The sequence below is a fragment of the Eleutherodactylus coqui genome, chromosome 3 (assembly GCF_035609145.1).
Source record: "Eleutherodactylus coqui strain aEleCoq1 chromosome 3, aEleCoq1.hap1, whole genome shotgun sequence".
NCBI classification, from domain to species: Eukaryota; Metazoa; Chordata; class Amphibia; order Anura; family Eleutherodactylidae; genus Eleutherodactylus; species Eleutherodactylus coqui.
The window spans coordinates 89,857,985-89,871,085 of record NC_089839.1 but is presented as its reverse complement, the minus strand read 5'-3'; the positions used below and the strand labels follow the sequence as shown (position 1 = coordinate 89,871,085).

The 13,101-nt window shown below is 47.0% G+C and overlaps 2 pseudogenes; both read left to right on the top strand.

Annotated features, from left to right (window-relative positions):
* Positions 1 to 7,490, top strand: part of LOC136620148 (regulator of microtubule dynamics protein 2-like) — a 79,674-nt pseudogene extending 72,184 nt beyond the window's left edge.
* Positions 7,488 to 13,101, top strand: part of LOC136620147 (regulator of microtubule dynamics protein 2-like) — a 58,270-nt pseudogene continuing 52,656 nt past the window's right edge.

The following is a 13,101-nucleotide window of genomic DNA, read 5'->3' as shown; positions in this document are numbered from 1 at the left end:
GCTCTCGGTGACCTTTGGTAGCCGGGAGCAAGGAGGATCATATCAGGGTTCAAATGCGGAGGCCTCCAGTAAGAAGTTTCATCTCCTCTCACCGATCGCATCGAAGAAGGGAGATTAAACTTCAACTTTACATGATCGCCCTTATCCAACCGAGGATAAGGATCCCTTTGGGGGACATCGCCGGAGGCCTTAGGGAAATATTTTCACCCCCTTCCTCACGGATTGGTCTGTGACAGGAGGTGAAGCTGTAACTCTTTTACTTTTACATGATCGCCGTTATCCATTGGATAAATTGTTAAAGCACACATAGGCAGGAAGTCACTAAGGGGTTAAGGCGCAAACAGACTTTGTCATTAAGGCCGCTCTCACACAGACAGTTTTTACAGCGTTTAGCGTGGCGTTTGAATAGCCGTCATAAAACACCTCCATTGATCACAATGGAGCTTCTCAGAGGAGCGTTCGAACGCCGCGATCTTCTCACGCTCTATGCTCTATTTTAGTTTGTTTCAGCCCTTTTTAATGCACCTCATCACCGATTGTGAGGATGGAGCGCGTTACACAACGCTGTGGAACATGTTTGAAAATGTTGTACTTAAACACTTTAAAATGCAGCGTTTTAACAGACGCCTGTGTGAAAGCAGCCTTAGGGCTCATGTCCACGGGCGTACACGTAAAACACAGCGGGCCTACCACGGCGTCTTACAAATTACAGCCAATATGCTGCAGAGGGACGGCAGGGGTGGCGTATGCGAATCTCACATCACGGACATGCGCAGTGTGTTTTTGTAAAATTTTTATTCCCGCTCTGTTCAGAGTGGGAATGCGTATTGACACACTGGCCTCTCGCAATGTGTGCGTATGGACAGCGTATCATACACAACCCATAAAGAGGGCTGCATATCATGCGCAGAGAAAGAGCATGTCCGCTGACTTTCATTGATCCATTCACCTCGTAGCATGCAACGCACGCTTGATACGCAGTGAAAATACAGTCGTGGACATGAGCCCTGAGGCTGACTTCACACAGCGAGCGTGATGTGTGGCTGTGATTCCGCCTCCATATTGCGCTCCTTACCATGTGATTTTCCCAGGGATGTGAGAGTTCTTATGGGTAAACAGCCTCCATCTCTTCAGGGATGCAGGGATCCTCCTGTGCGGCTGTCACAGAGGATCGCAGAGGTTCTCCCATTGCTTACAATGCAGACAGCGATGCTGCAGCCGCCCCCATTGAGAACAATGCGACTACGATGTGAGAGCACGCAGGTAGATAGAGCATGCTGCAATTTACTTCTCACATTGCATCACATCGCGGTACCATGCAGGAAAACCTCGCTCATGTGTATGACCCATTCAGAAGAATGGGGTTCATATTTGTGCGTTTTGCAATACACAAATCTTGTGTGATTTTCTCGGCCACGTGAAGCCGGCCTAAGGGGTTAACTACATTGGTGAGGGCTTATTCCCATGAACGCCTGTAGTGCCCCAGAGTTTTGGGGTCCCCTCCAGCACCTCAGAATACATGTTTTATGTTTGTCATAAATGTGGAATGCATCAGGGTGATGTGTATGGGAGTTTGCAGGCATGAAAGGGTTACTGTCTGGAAAATGTAGTGGCAGTGGTGAGCACGCGGGACGGCGACTCCGCCATTCCGGGATATGTCGTCACATCGTATGGCGCCTGTTGTACAGTTATACTTATGTAGTACATGTGTGATATTCAGTCACTGCTCCTCCGCAGTAATGAGGATATGTCTGTGTACTACACCACCCAGCAGGGAGCTTCATGTGTCCTGATGGGGGGAGTTGTCCTCCTCACTGCTGGGAATAGATGGGGAGAGAGAGAACCTGTGTCATACAGGACGACAACCATTGACCCCTATGGCCGCCTGTCCACGGTCGTTGCGAAATATCGCTAGCAGGGGAGAGACCTGTCAACTCTCCACGGTGAGCCTATTTGATAGATAAGCTAACCGTGTAGAATCGCGGCATGCCGCAATTTACCATCCGCGAGCAGAGAGTTTCTATGATTCTCCGCTCGGGGACATGGGAGGTTGCGCCTTCCATAGCTACACGTGCGCTCACTAGGTTCCTCGTGGCGGATTATCGCCGCGGGGAACGCAGATCACAATCGCCCGTGGACAGGAGCCCTTAAAGGTGAGCTCTCTTTTTTTCTCTTTAGTATTTTTTCTCCACTTTTAAAAATGATCCCCCTTTTTTTATCCGTCCCGTCGCTGTCGGAGGACTGGTGGTTTGCAGGTGTTTTTCAATGATCCTATGTAATGCACTAAAATACTTAAAAAAAACAACTAATGGAGTCAAATGGGGGAAAAAGCGCAATATTGACATGTTCAAGGGGTCAGTCTTTTATGGCGTTCACACTGGCTTCATTCTGCGGGTCGGTACGATTACTACCAGACCGAGTTTATAGAGATTGTTTTAATGTGCTACTTTTAGAAAAATAATTTTTGGAAGAAAATATAATTTCCTGCCGCCTTCTTCAAACAGCCAGAACTTGTTTTATTTCCATTGACATCAGTGTACGACGGCTCGTGTTTTTGCGGGACGTCCTGTACTCTCCGTTTGTACCATTTTGGAGTACATACCACTTTTTCATCGCTTTTCATTACATCTTTTTTTGGAGACTGTGAGACCAAAAAGCTCCATTGTGACGAGTATTTTTTTAATTTTTATTTTTCTGCTGACGTTCACCGTGAGGGGAGAATAATGCGTTACATTCATAGATCTCACTTTTATGGATACAGCGATTCCAAATATGTGCTTGTTGGTTTTAGCAATTTTTTTTTTAACTAGAAATATGGCTTTTTTTTTAACTTTATTTAATGCAACTTTTAAAAACTTTTTTTCATAGCTTCTCCAGTATTATGTAATACCATAGTGATACATTATACCACGATCCTGACTTAATAGGCAATCTGCAATGGCAGCTCTTGGGTTTTCAGAAGTCTTGTGGCTGCCATGGCAACCAAACCGCACCCAAGATCTCATTTCACTGGTGCCGATTGGTACCTCCGATCTCCGATTCGGTAGCAGCATATAAAGGGTTAGCAGCCGCAATCAGCAGGAGTTAAGGAGTCTCCAGCACACAAAATGCCCCAGAGTAAGTAATGGTGCAAAAACAAATATTGCTCACCTCTCACCTTGCCTCCGAGTCAGCACTGCCGACCCGCTACCCGCTGAGCCAGGAAGTGTCATCGTTCGTATGGTGGTGAGTGTACTGTGCCCGCCTGCGTATCACAAGCGCACGGATACGTACAGGGGGACTCTTTTTTTTTTTTTTTTCTTTTGTTCCAAATTCCCCGCTGTGTTTCAGAGTGGGATGCATATGAAGACGCCACCCAAACGCAATGTATTGTGTATGGACAGCATTTCATACAAATGTATAGGGGTAACGCTGCATACCGGTAGTACATAGGGAAATAGAGCGTGCTGCCATCTATTTCTTGTGCGTATCGATACCCAGTGTCTACACCCACATGTGTAAGGATCAGTGAAAGTCCATTGACTCCATTCACTACGTATCGCGCAGCGTGGACAGTCATGGACATGAGCCCCGTAGACTGATAGTCCGAGTTCTCTGCATGGCTTATTCTTCTGCAAGAATCGCCCATTATTTTCTTTGGGAGCGTAAAAATAAGCACATCACAATCACATGTTCCAGCGCGGCTTGTCCAACACGGCTTCTCTGCAGTATGTGGACGAAATTTTTGCAAATCTCGTCCTCTCTGCTGGATCGGCTCAGATTTAAGATCGCTGGTTTCTGCCCCGTGTGACCCTGGCCTTATGCTGCCGGTCCTTCATGTTACTGAGAATTCTGTCTTCTCCATTAGGATATATTCTGTAATCACAAGACAACGGAAACAAATGCCAACATTACTGGACACATATTGTAAATGTAGGGCTCATCCCCACGAGCGTGACGTATCACGCAGGGAATGAAGTCCGTGAAAGTTCATTGATTGTCATTGAAGCATTCACATTGCATATATATATTGCATGAAATACAGCATGTTCTATTTCACTGCGTATCACGCGTGTACAGAACTTTTTTTCTTTGGCTTGTGTATTCAACCATGTTCATACTTGATACATTGTGTATATGCGGCGTTGGATATGCAATGCTGCTACAGAGCGTGTGTGCGTGAGATCCGTATACAGCGACTCTCTGCTGGCATCCATGGCGGGAAAACGCAGGATTCATCTAGCAGTTTCTGCATACGGTTGTGTGAATGAGTCCTTAGGCAATGATTAGGGATGTACTACCATGTTTCCCTGAAAATAAGACCCTGTCTTGTATTAATTTTGCCCCAAAAGAGCCACAGGGTCTTATTTTCGGGGAATGCTTTATTATACTTACCTAGCAGGCGCGGCCCGAGTCCCCCCGCTGGTCTCCACCGTTCCAGCAGTCTTCCGAGTAGTTCTCACCGCCAACAGAACATCGCTTGTTGGTTACGAGGTCTGTAAACCTCATCTACAGCAAGCGATGTTTTGTCGGCGCTGAGAACTGCTAGCAAGCCTGCCTGGGACTGCGGAGACCAGAGGGAGGGACCCGGATGGCGCCTGCTAGCTAAGTATTGCTTTTTTTCATGTATTCTAGCTAGGGCTTATACTTTTGCTGGCAACACACTTCTCTGTTAACCTGACCTATGTCTAAACGCTGCCTACGCTTCTGGCAAAGCAAATGCTGAGGAAGGGGTGCCAAAACACTGAAGCGCGTCTCCTCAGGCTGCCTGTCCACGGGCATTTTTGCATTGCGTTCTCCGTGGCGATAATCCGGCCCCGGGAAAGCGCAGCCCTGTCCACGAGCGGAAAATCACAGCGATTCTCCGCTCGCAGGCAGCAAATGCAGTATGCTGCGCATTGCTGCGATTCTCCGCGGTGAGCCTATCTGTCAGGTAGGCTTACTGCACAGATCCAACAGCTGGCTCCTGCTCCCCGACGGCGACTCCCTCGGCAGACCTCAGCAACGCTGGTGGACAGGCAGCCTTAAGCCGGTTTCAATAAAGCAGAGTAGTTGAGCTAATCCCCGATCCATTGTGCTTCGCTAAGATAGTCACACCTATACCCATTTTTTTTTTACTATTGACCAACAGAATCCTTGAAGGATGGCAGGCTACATCAGCTGTGCGGACCGGTCGGCGCCTGTAAGATGCGCTACGCTATTTGCCTAGCGCGGCCTTCCTAAGTTTTGACTCAATTACTCAGTGGCACGCTGACGTGGAATGCGTTAGTTGCTACATTTATGTTGATGTCTTGTAGATTTAAAATCCGCCCCGCAGGTCAATTTAAACTGTAGTTTTTTCTCCACATAGCTACGCTATTTACTTAGTGCGGCCGTGCTGCACAGATAGTGTAGTGCTGAGTCAAGTTAAGTTGTGACTCAGTTACTCAGTGGCATGCTGCGCCATTTGCCTGGTGGACTTGTGCCGGATGGTCAGTAGTACCTGTGGACGCATTGTTGGCAATGAGACTAGTGCTGCGCAGCCAACGTTTGCTATATAGCCCTGCGACCTCACACTCTCAAGCCGGTTTCACATGACCTTTTTCCTATTGTGGAATCCGTAGTCGGCGTCCACGCGGAGGATGCACAGCAAATAGCACGCATTGAAAGATACATACGTTCGTTTTTTTTTTCTTTCACGCTCGCGGATACGAATTGAAAAAGTCGCAGAATGTTCTATTTGCTGGGGACTTCCTCCATTGAAGTCAATAGAGGTCATCTGACGTGCAGCCCATCCGCAATGTCTGACGGTGCGGGAAATACAAGTATTTTAAAAAACAAAAATCTGTACTGCGCATGACGGCCTGCGAGCCTCCGCGGTCACCTGCATTACAGATTTTACAGGAACACAGGGTCGCCGGCCAGATTCCGCTGCGGTATCGGGATGTGGGACCTGAAGTGGTCATGTGCAGCCGGCCATACTGAAGACAATGGAGTTGCGGTATAACTCACAAGTAGCTGCGACCCGTATATTGCAAGAAATCCAACCTCGGTGGGGTTTTTGAAATCTGTAGGTTGTGGCAACTAGCGCGACCCCATTGATTTAATTGAAAATGCAACTTCACAGGGCTGCACAGCGATCTTTGGTCACATGACCCATGTCATGGCGAAATACTCCATGGAGTTCCAGCCTTAGAGCTCATGTCCATAACTGTGTTCTCACCGCGGAGACCCGCAGCGTTTTATGCCTACAGCCATGGGTCCTTTGGCCAGATTCACATGAATATATCTGCACAGCATATCACAGCGGGGGGAAATCATGTGACTGTACGCTGCGATCGCAAAAATTACATTAATATGCACCAATATGCCCATAAAAGCACATCACTTACAGCGCAAATGTGTTGCACTTAGTCAAGCGTTTTTGGGCATGCGCTCGTATAAAGGGTCCCTGAAACACGCACGCTTGTATACGCAATACCTATCACACAAACAAGGAGGCCGTGCTCTGTGCCTGCATCATTTAGGCTGCTGTCACATCTGCGTTGTGGTTCCGTTTTCCTACTCCATTCCAGGAGCAGGAAAGGATTCCCGTGGCTGAACGGGTACGGCTTATGATGAAACCGAACATCCATTCTGTAATCATCATCCTCTGTACAGTGCCAGTGCTCCAAACGGCACATTCGCAGCAGAGGAGAAAATCGGCGGAGAGGTACGCTGGGTCACCGACAGGGCACCGGGTCGAACTCCGCTGTGGGAATCCCGTATGCTGGGTCCGACCCGACCGTGTGCAGATGGCTGGGAGACACTTTGAGTTTCATAATAGACTGTTGCAATGTTATGGGATCATAGTGCAGTAAGTTTATATTATAAGGAGGGCAGCAAGGAGGAAGAAAGTTGTCATATACTTTCTTAGGCCTTGTGTCCACTTGCACGGATACCAATGCTGAATCCCGCAGGGGTATCCGTGCGTGCCCGCGTACATGGAAAGGGAAAGACAGTTTATTACCTCTCCAGGTCCAGAGCAGGTCTCCACTGAGCCGGCCAGATCTTCATTCTTCAGCACGGCGGATGCGTCCGGGGGCGTTGGGCGACACGCCCGGCACATGCGCAGTTCTTTCTCTTTTGTTTTTGAATCTCCTGCTTTCCCGCATAACTTTAAAGGCTAATTACAATGAAGCCTCTGTATTTGGCCTTCAGTCATTCACCACCTAATATTCTTCCGCTTTGTTCCACATGTAATCGCTTTACAATATACGTATTTTATGTACATGTCGTAGGCTTCTGTCTGATTGGTTACTGAACAACTCTTTCCATTTGGCAGGCGGACAGATATCAGGGACCTTCAGAGGGGACTTTGGAGCTTCTAAAAAGTGAGATGTTTCCTAGAAGCTGGACTCGTGGTCATTCTGCAACCATCACTTTCTTGATGGCCGCCTTCACTAGCAGAATGCTGTCAGAGACATCTGTACCATAAATCTAGCCGAGGAAGAATGTAGCCTTTTCCGTATTGAACTTCTGTAATTCCCTGCTTGCTGATCGGTCATCACAGAAGGTCTCAGCAGTGTTGGTTCAGCACTTGTTCTGCTGACATCAGTAATATTGTCCCATCCGAGAACAGACATTTGCTTTTGGGATTCCTTACAGGAGCTGCAGGAGTTAGCATTGCCTTGTGCTGGAGAAGATATGGCAAACATGGCTACATTCTCCACTGGCCCAAGACTTGGTCATTTGGTACAGCTAACCAAGTTCAGGACAACCAAGGTGCTGTTATGGTCCTTCTGAAACTAGAAGAACAGATTAAGGATGAGCTCAGAGGCAAGAATGATGGGAAGAAAGTTAGTCTGCAGCACCGAAGTCTTTAAAGAAAGAAAAGTGAGACCACAAAGGCATCGGGTGATTATCCTAGTTCTGAGGATGCACAAAGCGAAGGGGGTAAGTGTGAAATACAGTAAATGCCGTAATATGTAATTTTCTTGCGTTCATGCTATCTTGTGTTCTCAGATTATAGATGTGCTGTCCGCTTCCTACTGCATATAATCCATACAATCTGCACATACAGATTATGGCAGTGCTGGCCAGTTCCTACATAATCCTCAAAACTGCATATACAGATTATGGCAGTGCTGGCCAGTTACTACGTAATCCTCAAAACTGCATATACAGATTATGGCAGTGCTGGCCATTTACTACATAATCCTCAAAACTGCATATACAGATTATGGCAGTGCTGGCCAGTTACTACGTAATCCACAAAACTGCATATACAGATTATGGCAGTGCTGGCCAGTTACTACATAATCCTCAAAACTGCATATACAGATTATGGCAGCGCTGGCCAGTTACTACATAATCCTCAAAACTGCATATACAGATTATGGCAGCGCTGGCCAGTTACTACGTAATCCACAAAACTGTAAATACAGATGCAGGCAGGGGGCAATGCAGAATAACAGGCCAACACTGATTGGCTGAGTCTCAGCGAACCAACGCTATGTTTCATCTCTGCATTGCTTAGCGCCACAACAGCGTAAAGCACACCCTTCCACCCCTAGTGGTTCCACCCCTTGTAGCCTGTCCTGCCTGACTTCACGATTCCAATTAGAATCAGAATTGTGCTTCACCAAAATGGTGAATTAAAGGGGCTTTCCAGGCGAAAACTATTGGTGACCTTTTCTTAGGACAGATCAATAGTTAATCCGCTTCAGCCCTGCCACTTAGGATCAATGATCGCCAGGACCGTTGCACTGACTTTTTCATCAGGGTCACGATAGGAAGTACCAAAGTCGTCTTCTCTCCTATTGAAATCACTGGGAGTGCTGCCTCCTGTTACACTTCCAGAACTTCTGCCTCCTACATTGGATTCAGAATGATGGGAGTGAAGCCCACTATAACACTTCCTGTGCCGATGGCTATGTCCGGACTGCCATACTTATAGGGGACCGGATGATCAGCTGATCGCCAGGGATCTTGAGCAGCAGGTTCACAGCATTTAATTATAGTGAGGATAGGTCATCAATAGTTTTTACCTGGACAACCCATTTAATTAAATTCAAATGTGATTAATCGCCCGGCCCTATCTGTAGATATAGTTTATACCAATGAATGTTTTAAGGCTTTTCTTAAAATCCTACTTTATAGATTTCATTTACTATATACCATACAGTTTTCTTTTTTGCCTTCTTTCTGTCTGCCCATGAAAGATATGTCAGAAGAACTCTGTAATACTATATACTACATATCCAAGTGACTTAAAGGGATCCTGTCATCAGGTTCATGCTTGCCGAACCGCAGGTAGCGTGAACCCCGGGAAGCCTGCTGCAGCCGTGAGTGTTTTATACTGAAACGCTAAAACTCACAGCGACAGTATACTTCTTTTATCTTATTAAGCCCAAATCACCGAAAAATAATCTAAAAACTAACCTTTATTAAATATTTGTTTAACAGAATGAATGGACAGACTCCAAGATGTAGCTGTAAGGGGAGACCCTGGTCTATGGCTGGCCACCAAAGGGTTACACACCTTACAACCTATTCACCTATAGCTGTATAGGGCCGGAGAACCTACAAATCCATGGATGATGCATCGGTATAATATTGTAGCTCCGTGGCGCTGTACCAGGGATGCCAGGGAATAGGAAGGCACTTGGTGTATAAATCTAAGAGCCTTTTGTTTTGTTGGTCCTCCGAGGGGATTGTCTGTATACTCTGCCTGGATTATTGTAGTATACAGCGCACTATTTGCTGCGGACGCCAACAATAAATGCAGCGCTGACTTATGGATCCATTCTATCCTGTAATAAACCACGTTCTCAGTTACTTTCTTTGGTGTTTTAACCCCATTTCCTTATACCCGCTCCTCTCTTTTATCCTGCGTTATTCCCAGCAGGAGGAATAAAAGAAGGTAAACCCTTGTATGCCAGGGGGAGATTTACACCAATGATGGACATATAGTGGCAGCATAATGACAGGTGCGCTATTTGGCATTAATACCGCACACAATGTCATTTCACTGAGACAAATCGTCTGCTCAGTTTCTAATAAATAAATAGAGTCACACATGGGGATCAGCACTGGACATCCCCCTTCCCTTCTCCCCATATAGTGTGAGATCCCTGATTGTGGAGGGCGTTTGTTCGCCCCATTACTCCACATGGAGATCAGCACTGGACATCCCCCTTCCCGTCTCCCCATATATCGTAAGATCCCTGATTGTGGAGGCCATCTGTTTGCCCCGTTATTCCACATGGGGTTCAGCACTGGACATCCCCCTTCTCTTCTCCCCCGATAGTGTGAGATCCCTGATTGTGTGGGGTATCTGTCCGCCCTCTTACTCCACATGGGGATCAGCACTGGACATCCCCCTTCCCTTCTCTCCCTATAGCGTGAGATCCCTTGTTGTGGAGGGCGTCTGTTCGCCCCGGTACTCCACATGGGGATCAGCACAGGACAGCTCCCCTCGGCCGTTCTATATATTGTGCCTCCGCTCTTACCTCACGTCTCCGAGCCCCTTAACTCTTCAGTCTCTGAAGCCACAACTAGTAAGCTGGCTTCTACTAGGGATTAACCCCTTCTCAGTCCCCATAAAGTGCTGGCTATATTTGCCTCAATTAAGGGAGATTCATGACTGCCTATATAAGTGCAATCCATGTCTGTGGAGATCTACATAATTGTACAGGGATCTTGTGAGAGGAAATCACCTTAAAGGGACGGTCATTGTTAATATATAGTGGCCCAAAGAAGACGGTGTACATATAGTACCTAAAGACATCTGGTCTGGCTAACATTTGCGTCATATGACTTCTGCATTCAAACCCCAGCTTGAATAGGTGGCTTATTCATTACCCAAACGCTTATTTCAAATCAAGGCATAGCTGCGCCGATGCGGTGACCAGAAATCTAGATGAGGTAGTCGGCACGTTATCTGCAGCTAGCCCAGTGTAGCCGGCGGCCTGATACCATCTATCATGCGGCTACATCGGTTCCCACTAAGCTCTAGGACGGCGCTGCTCCTCAGCATTGGGAGAGATAGCTAGGGTTTCTCCCATTGATACGGACCATTTACATCGGGTATTAACCCTTTCCTCCCCACTCCTCTATCGGGAGCTGGGGAGAATGCTAGTATTTGGTAAATACTAAATGGCGCGCCTGTCGTTCTGGTGTCTCTGTGTACCCCAAACTTTGGAAACCTATTACTGGGATATTGAGCACAGACACCAGTGGTTAACCCCTTCCCCTCTACTCATTTATCAGAGGCTGAGGAGACAAATTATTTCAGAAAAAATGACAGTGCACGCGGAATAAACGCTAAAATGGCGTGCCTGTCGTTCTGCTGTCTCCATGTTAACCCCTTCCTCTCTATTAATTTATTAGAAACTGAGGAGGCGATTTGTCTTAGTGAAATGACATTGTGCGCGGTATAAACGCCAAATAGTGCACCTATCATTATGCTGCCACTATATGTCCATCATTGGTGTAAATCTCCCCCTGGCATACAAGGGTTTACCTTCTTTTATTCCTCCTGCTGGGAATAACGCAGGATAAAAGAGAGGAGCGGGTATAAGGAAATGGGGTTAAACACCAAAGAAAATAGCTGAGAACGTGGCTTATTACAGGATAGAATGGATCCATAAGTCAGCGCTGCATTTATTGTTGGCGTCCGCAGCAAATAGTGCGCTGTATACTACAATAATCCAGGCAGAGTATACAGACATTCCCCTCGGAGGACCAACAAAACAAAAGGCTCTTAGATTTATACACCAAGTGCCTTCCTATTCCCTGGCATCCCTGGTACAGCGCCACGGAGCTACAATGTTATACCGATGCATCATCCATGGATTTGTAGGTTCTCCGGCCCTATACAGCTATAAGGGAATAGGTTGTAAGGTGTGTAACCCTTTGGTGGCCAGCCATAGACCTGGGTCTACCCTTATGTCTACATCTATGAGTCTGTCCATTCATTCTGTTAAACAAAAATTTAATAAAATTTAGTTTTAAGATTATTTTTAGGTGATTTGGGCTTATGAGATAAAAGAAGTATACTGTCACTTTATTTCGGTGATTTATACTGAAACACTGTATCTTTTCAGAATAAATATACTATAAATAGAGATGAGCGAGTATACTCGGTAAAGGCAATTGCTTGAGCGAGCATTGCCTTTGCCGAGTACCTGCCTGCTCAAGATGAAACGTTCGAGTGCTGCCGGCGGGCAGGGAGCTGCGGGGGAGAACGGGGCGAAATGGAGGGGAGATCTCTCTCTCCCTCTCTCCCCCTCGCTCCCTCCTGATGACAGCCGCTACTCACCGCTCCCCCGCGCCGGCACCCGAACGTTTCATCTCGAGCGGGCAGGTACTCTGCAAAGGCAATGCTCGCTCGAGCAATTGCCTTTACTGAGTATACTCGCTCATCTCTAACTATAAAGTTTGACGTGGCACTGAGTTCGAGTCACGGGGGTGGGCCGCACCGGACCCTCACTGCCCGCTGCATAATAGATATAATTACAAGATGTGCCAGATTATCAGGAGGAAAGACATTATTTGTAGAGTTTCTCCAGTCTGGATAATAGAGGAGGGTCTGAGGGTCCTGAGCAGAACCACCTACTATTATCTTCGGGTCACATGGTGGAATCCGATGCGGACGTTTCCATTTTTAAAAACTGCAGGAGTAACCTGCGGCCAAGTCACATGTTTCTGCCGCTTATTTACTGCACAGACAGCTCCCCTAAAACCATGGCAGAAATCCACAGTTTCTCTGCCGTGGATCCGCACATGGATTTAGCCGCATCAAAGAGCAAAATCGGCGGAATTTTCCTTGCTAACATGCGTGAAATGACCTGACGCTACTTCACACAGATACGTGGATTATGTCCATTGACACGGCTAAATCTGCTTGTAAACCTGCGGCAGAAACATGCAGCTCAGCCACAGATTTCTCCTGCGGTTTTTAGAAGTGGAAGATTCCGCATCAGATTCCGCCACGGGACCCTCATGAATCCGTGATACTGCGTTTAAAAAAGTCTCTGGGATATTTCTTGGCATTTTGGGTCAGGATGAGTATCATTTCTCCATAAGGAGAGCACCTAGAAGGTAAGGAAGGAGACTTATAAGGCCATCCATGCTCCTCTGGGAAATATGCAAGTAGGG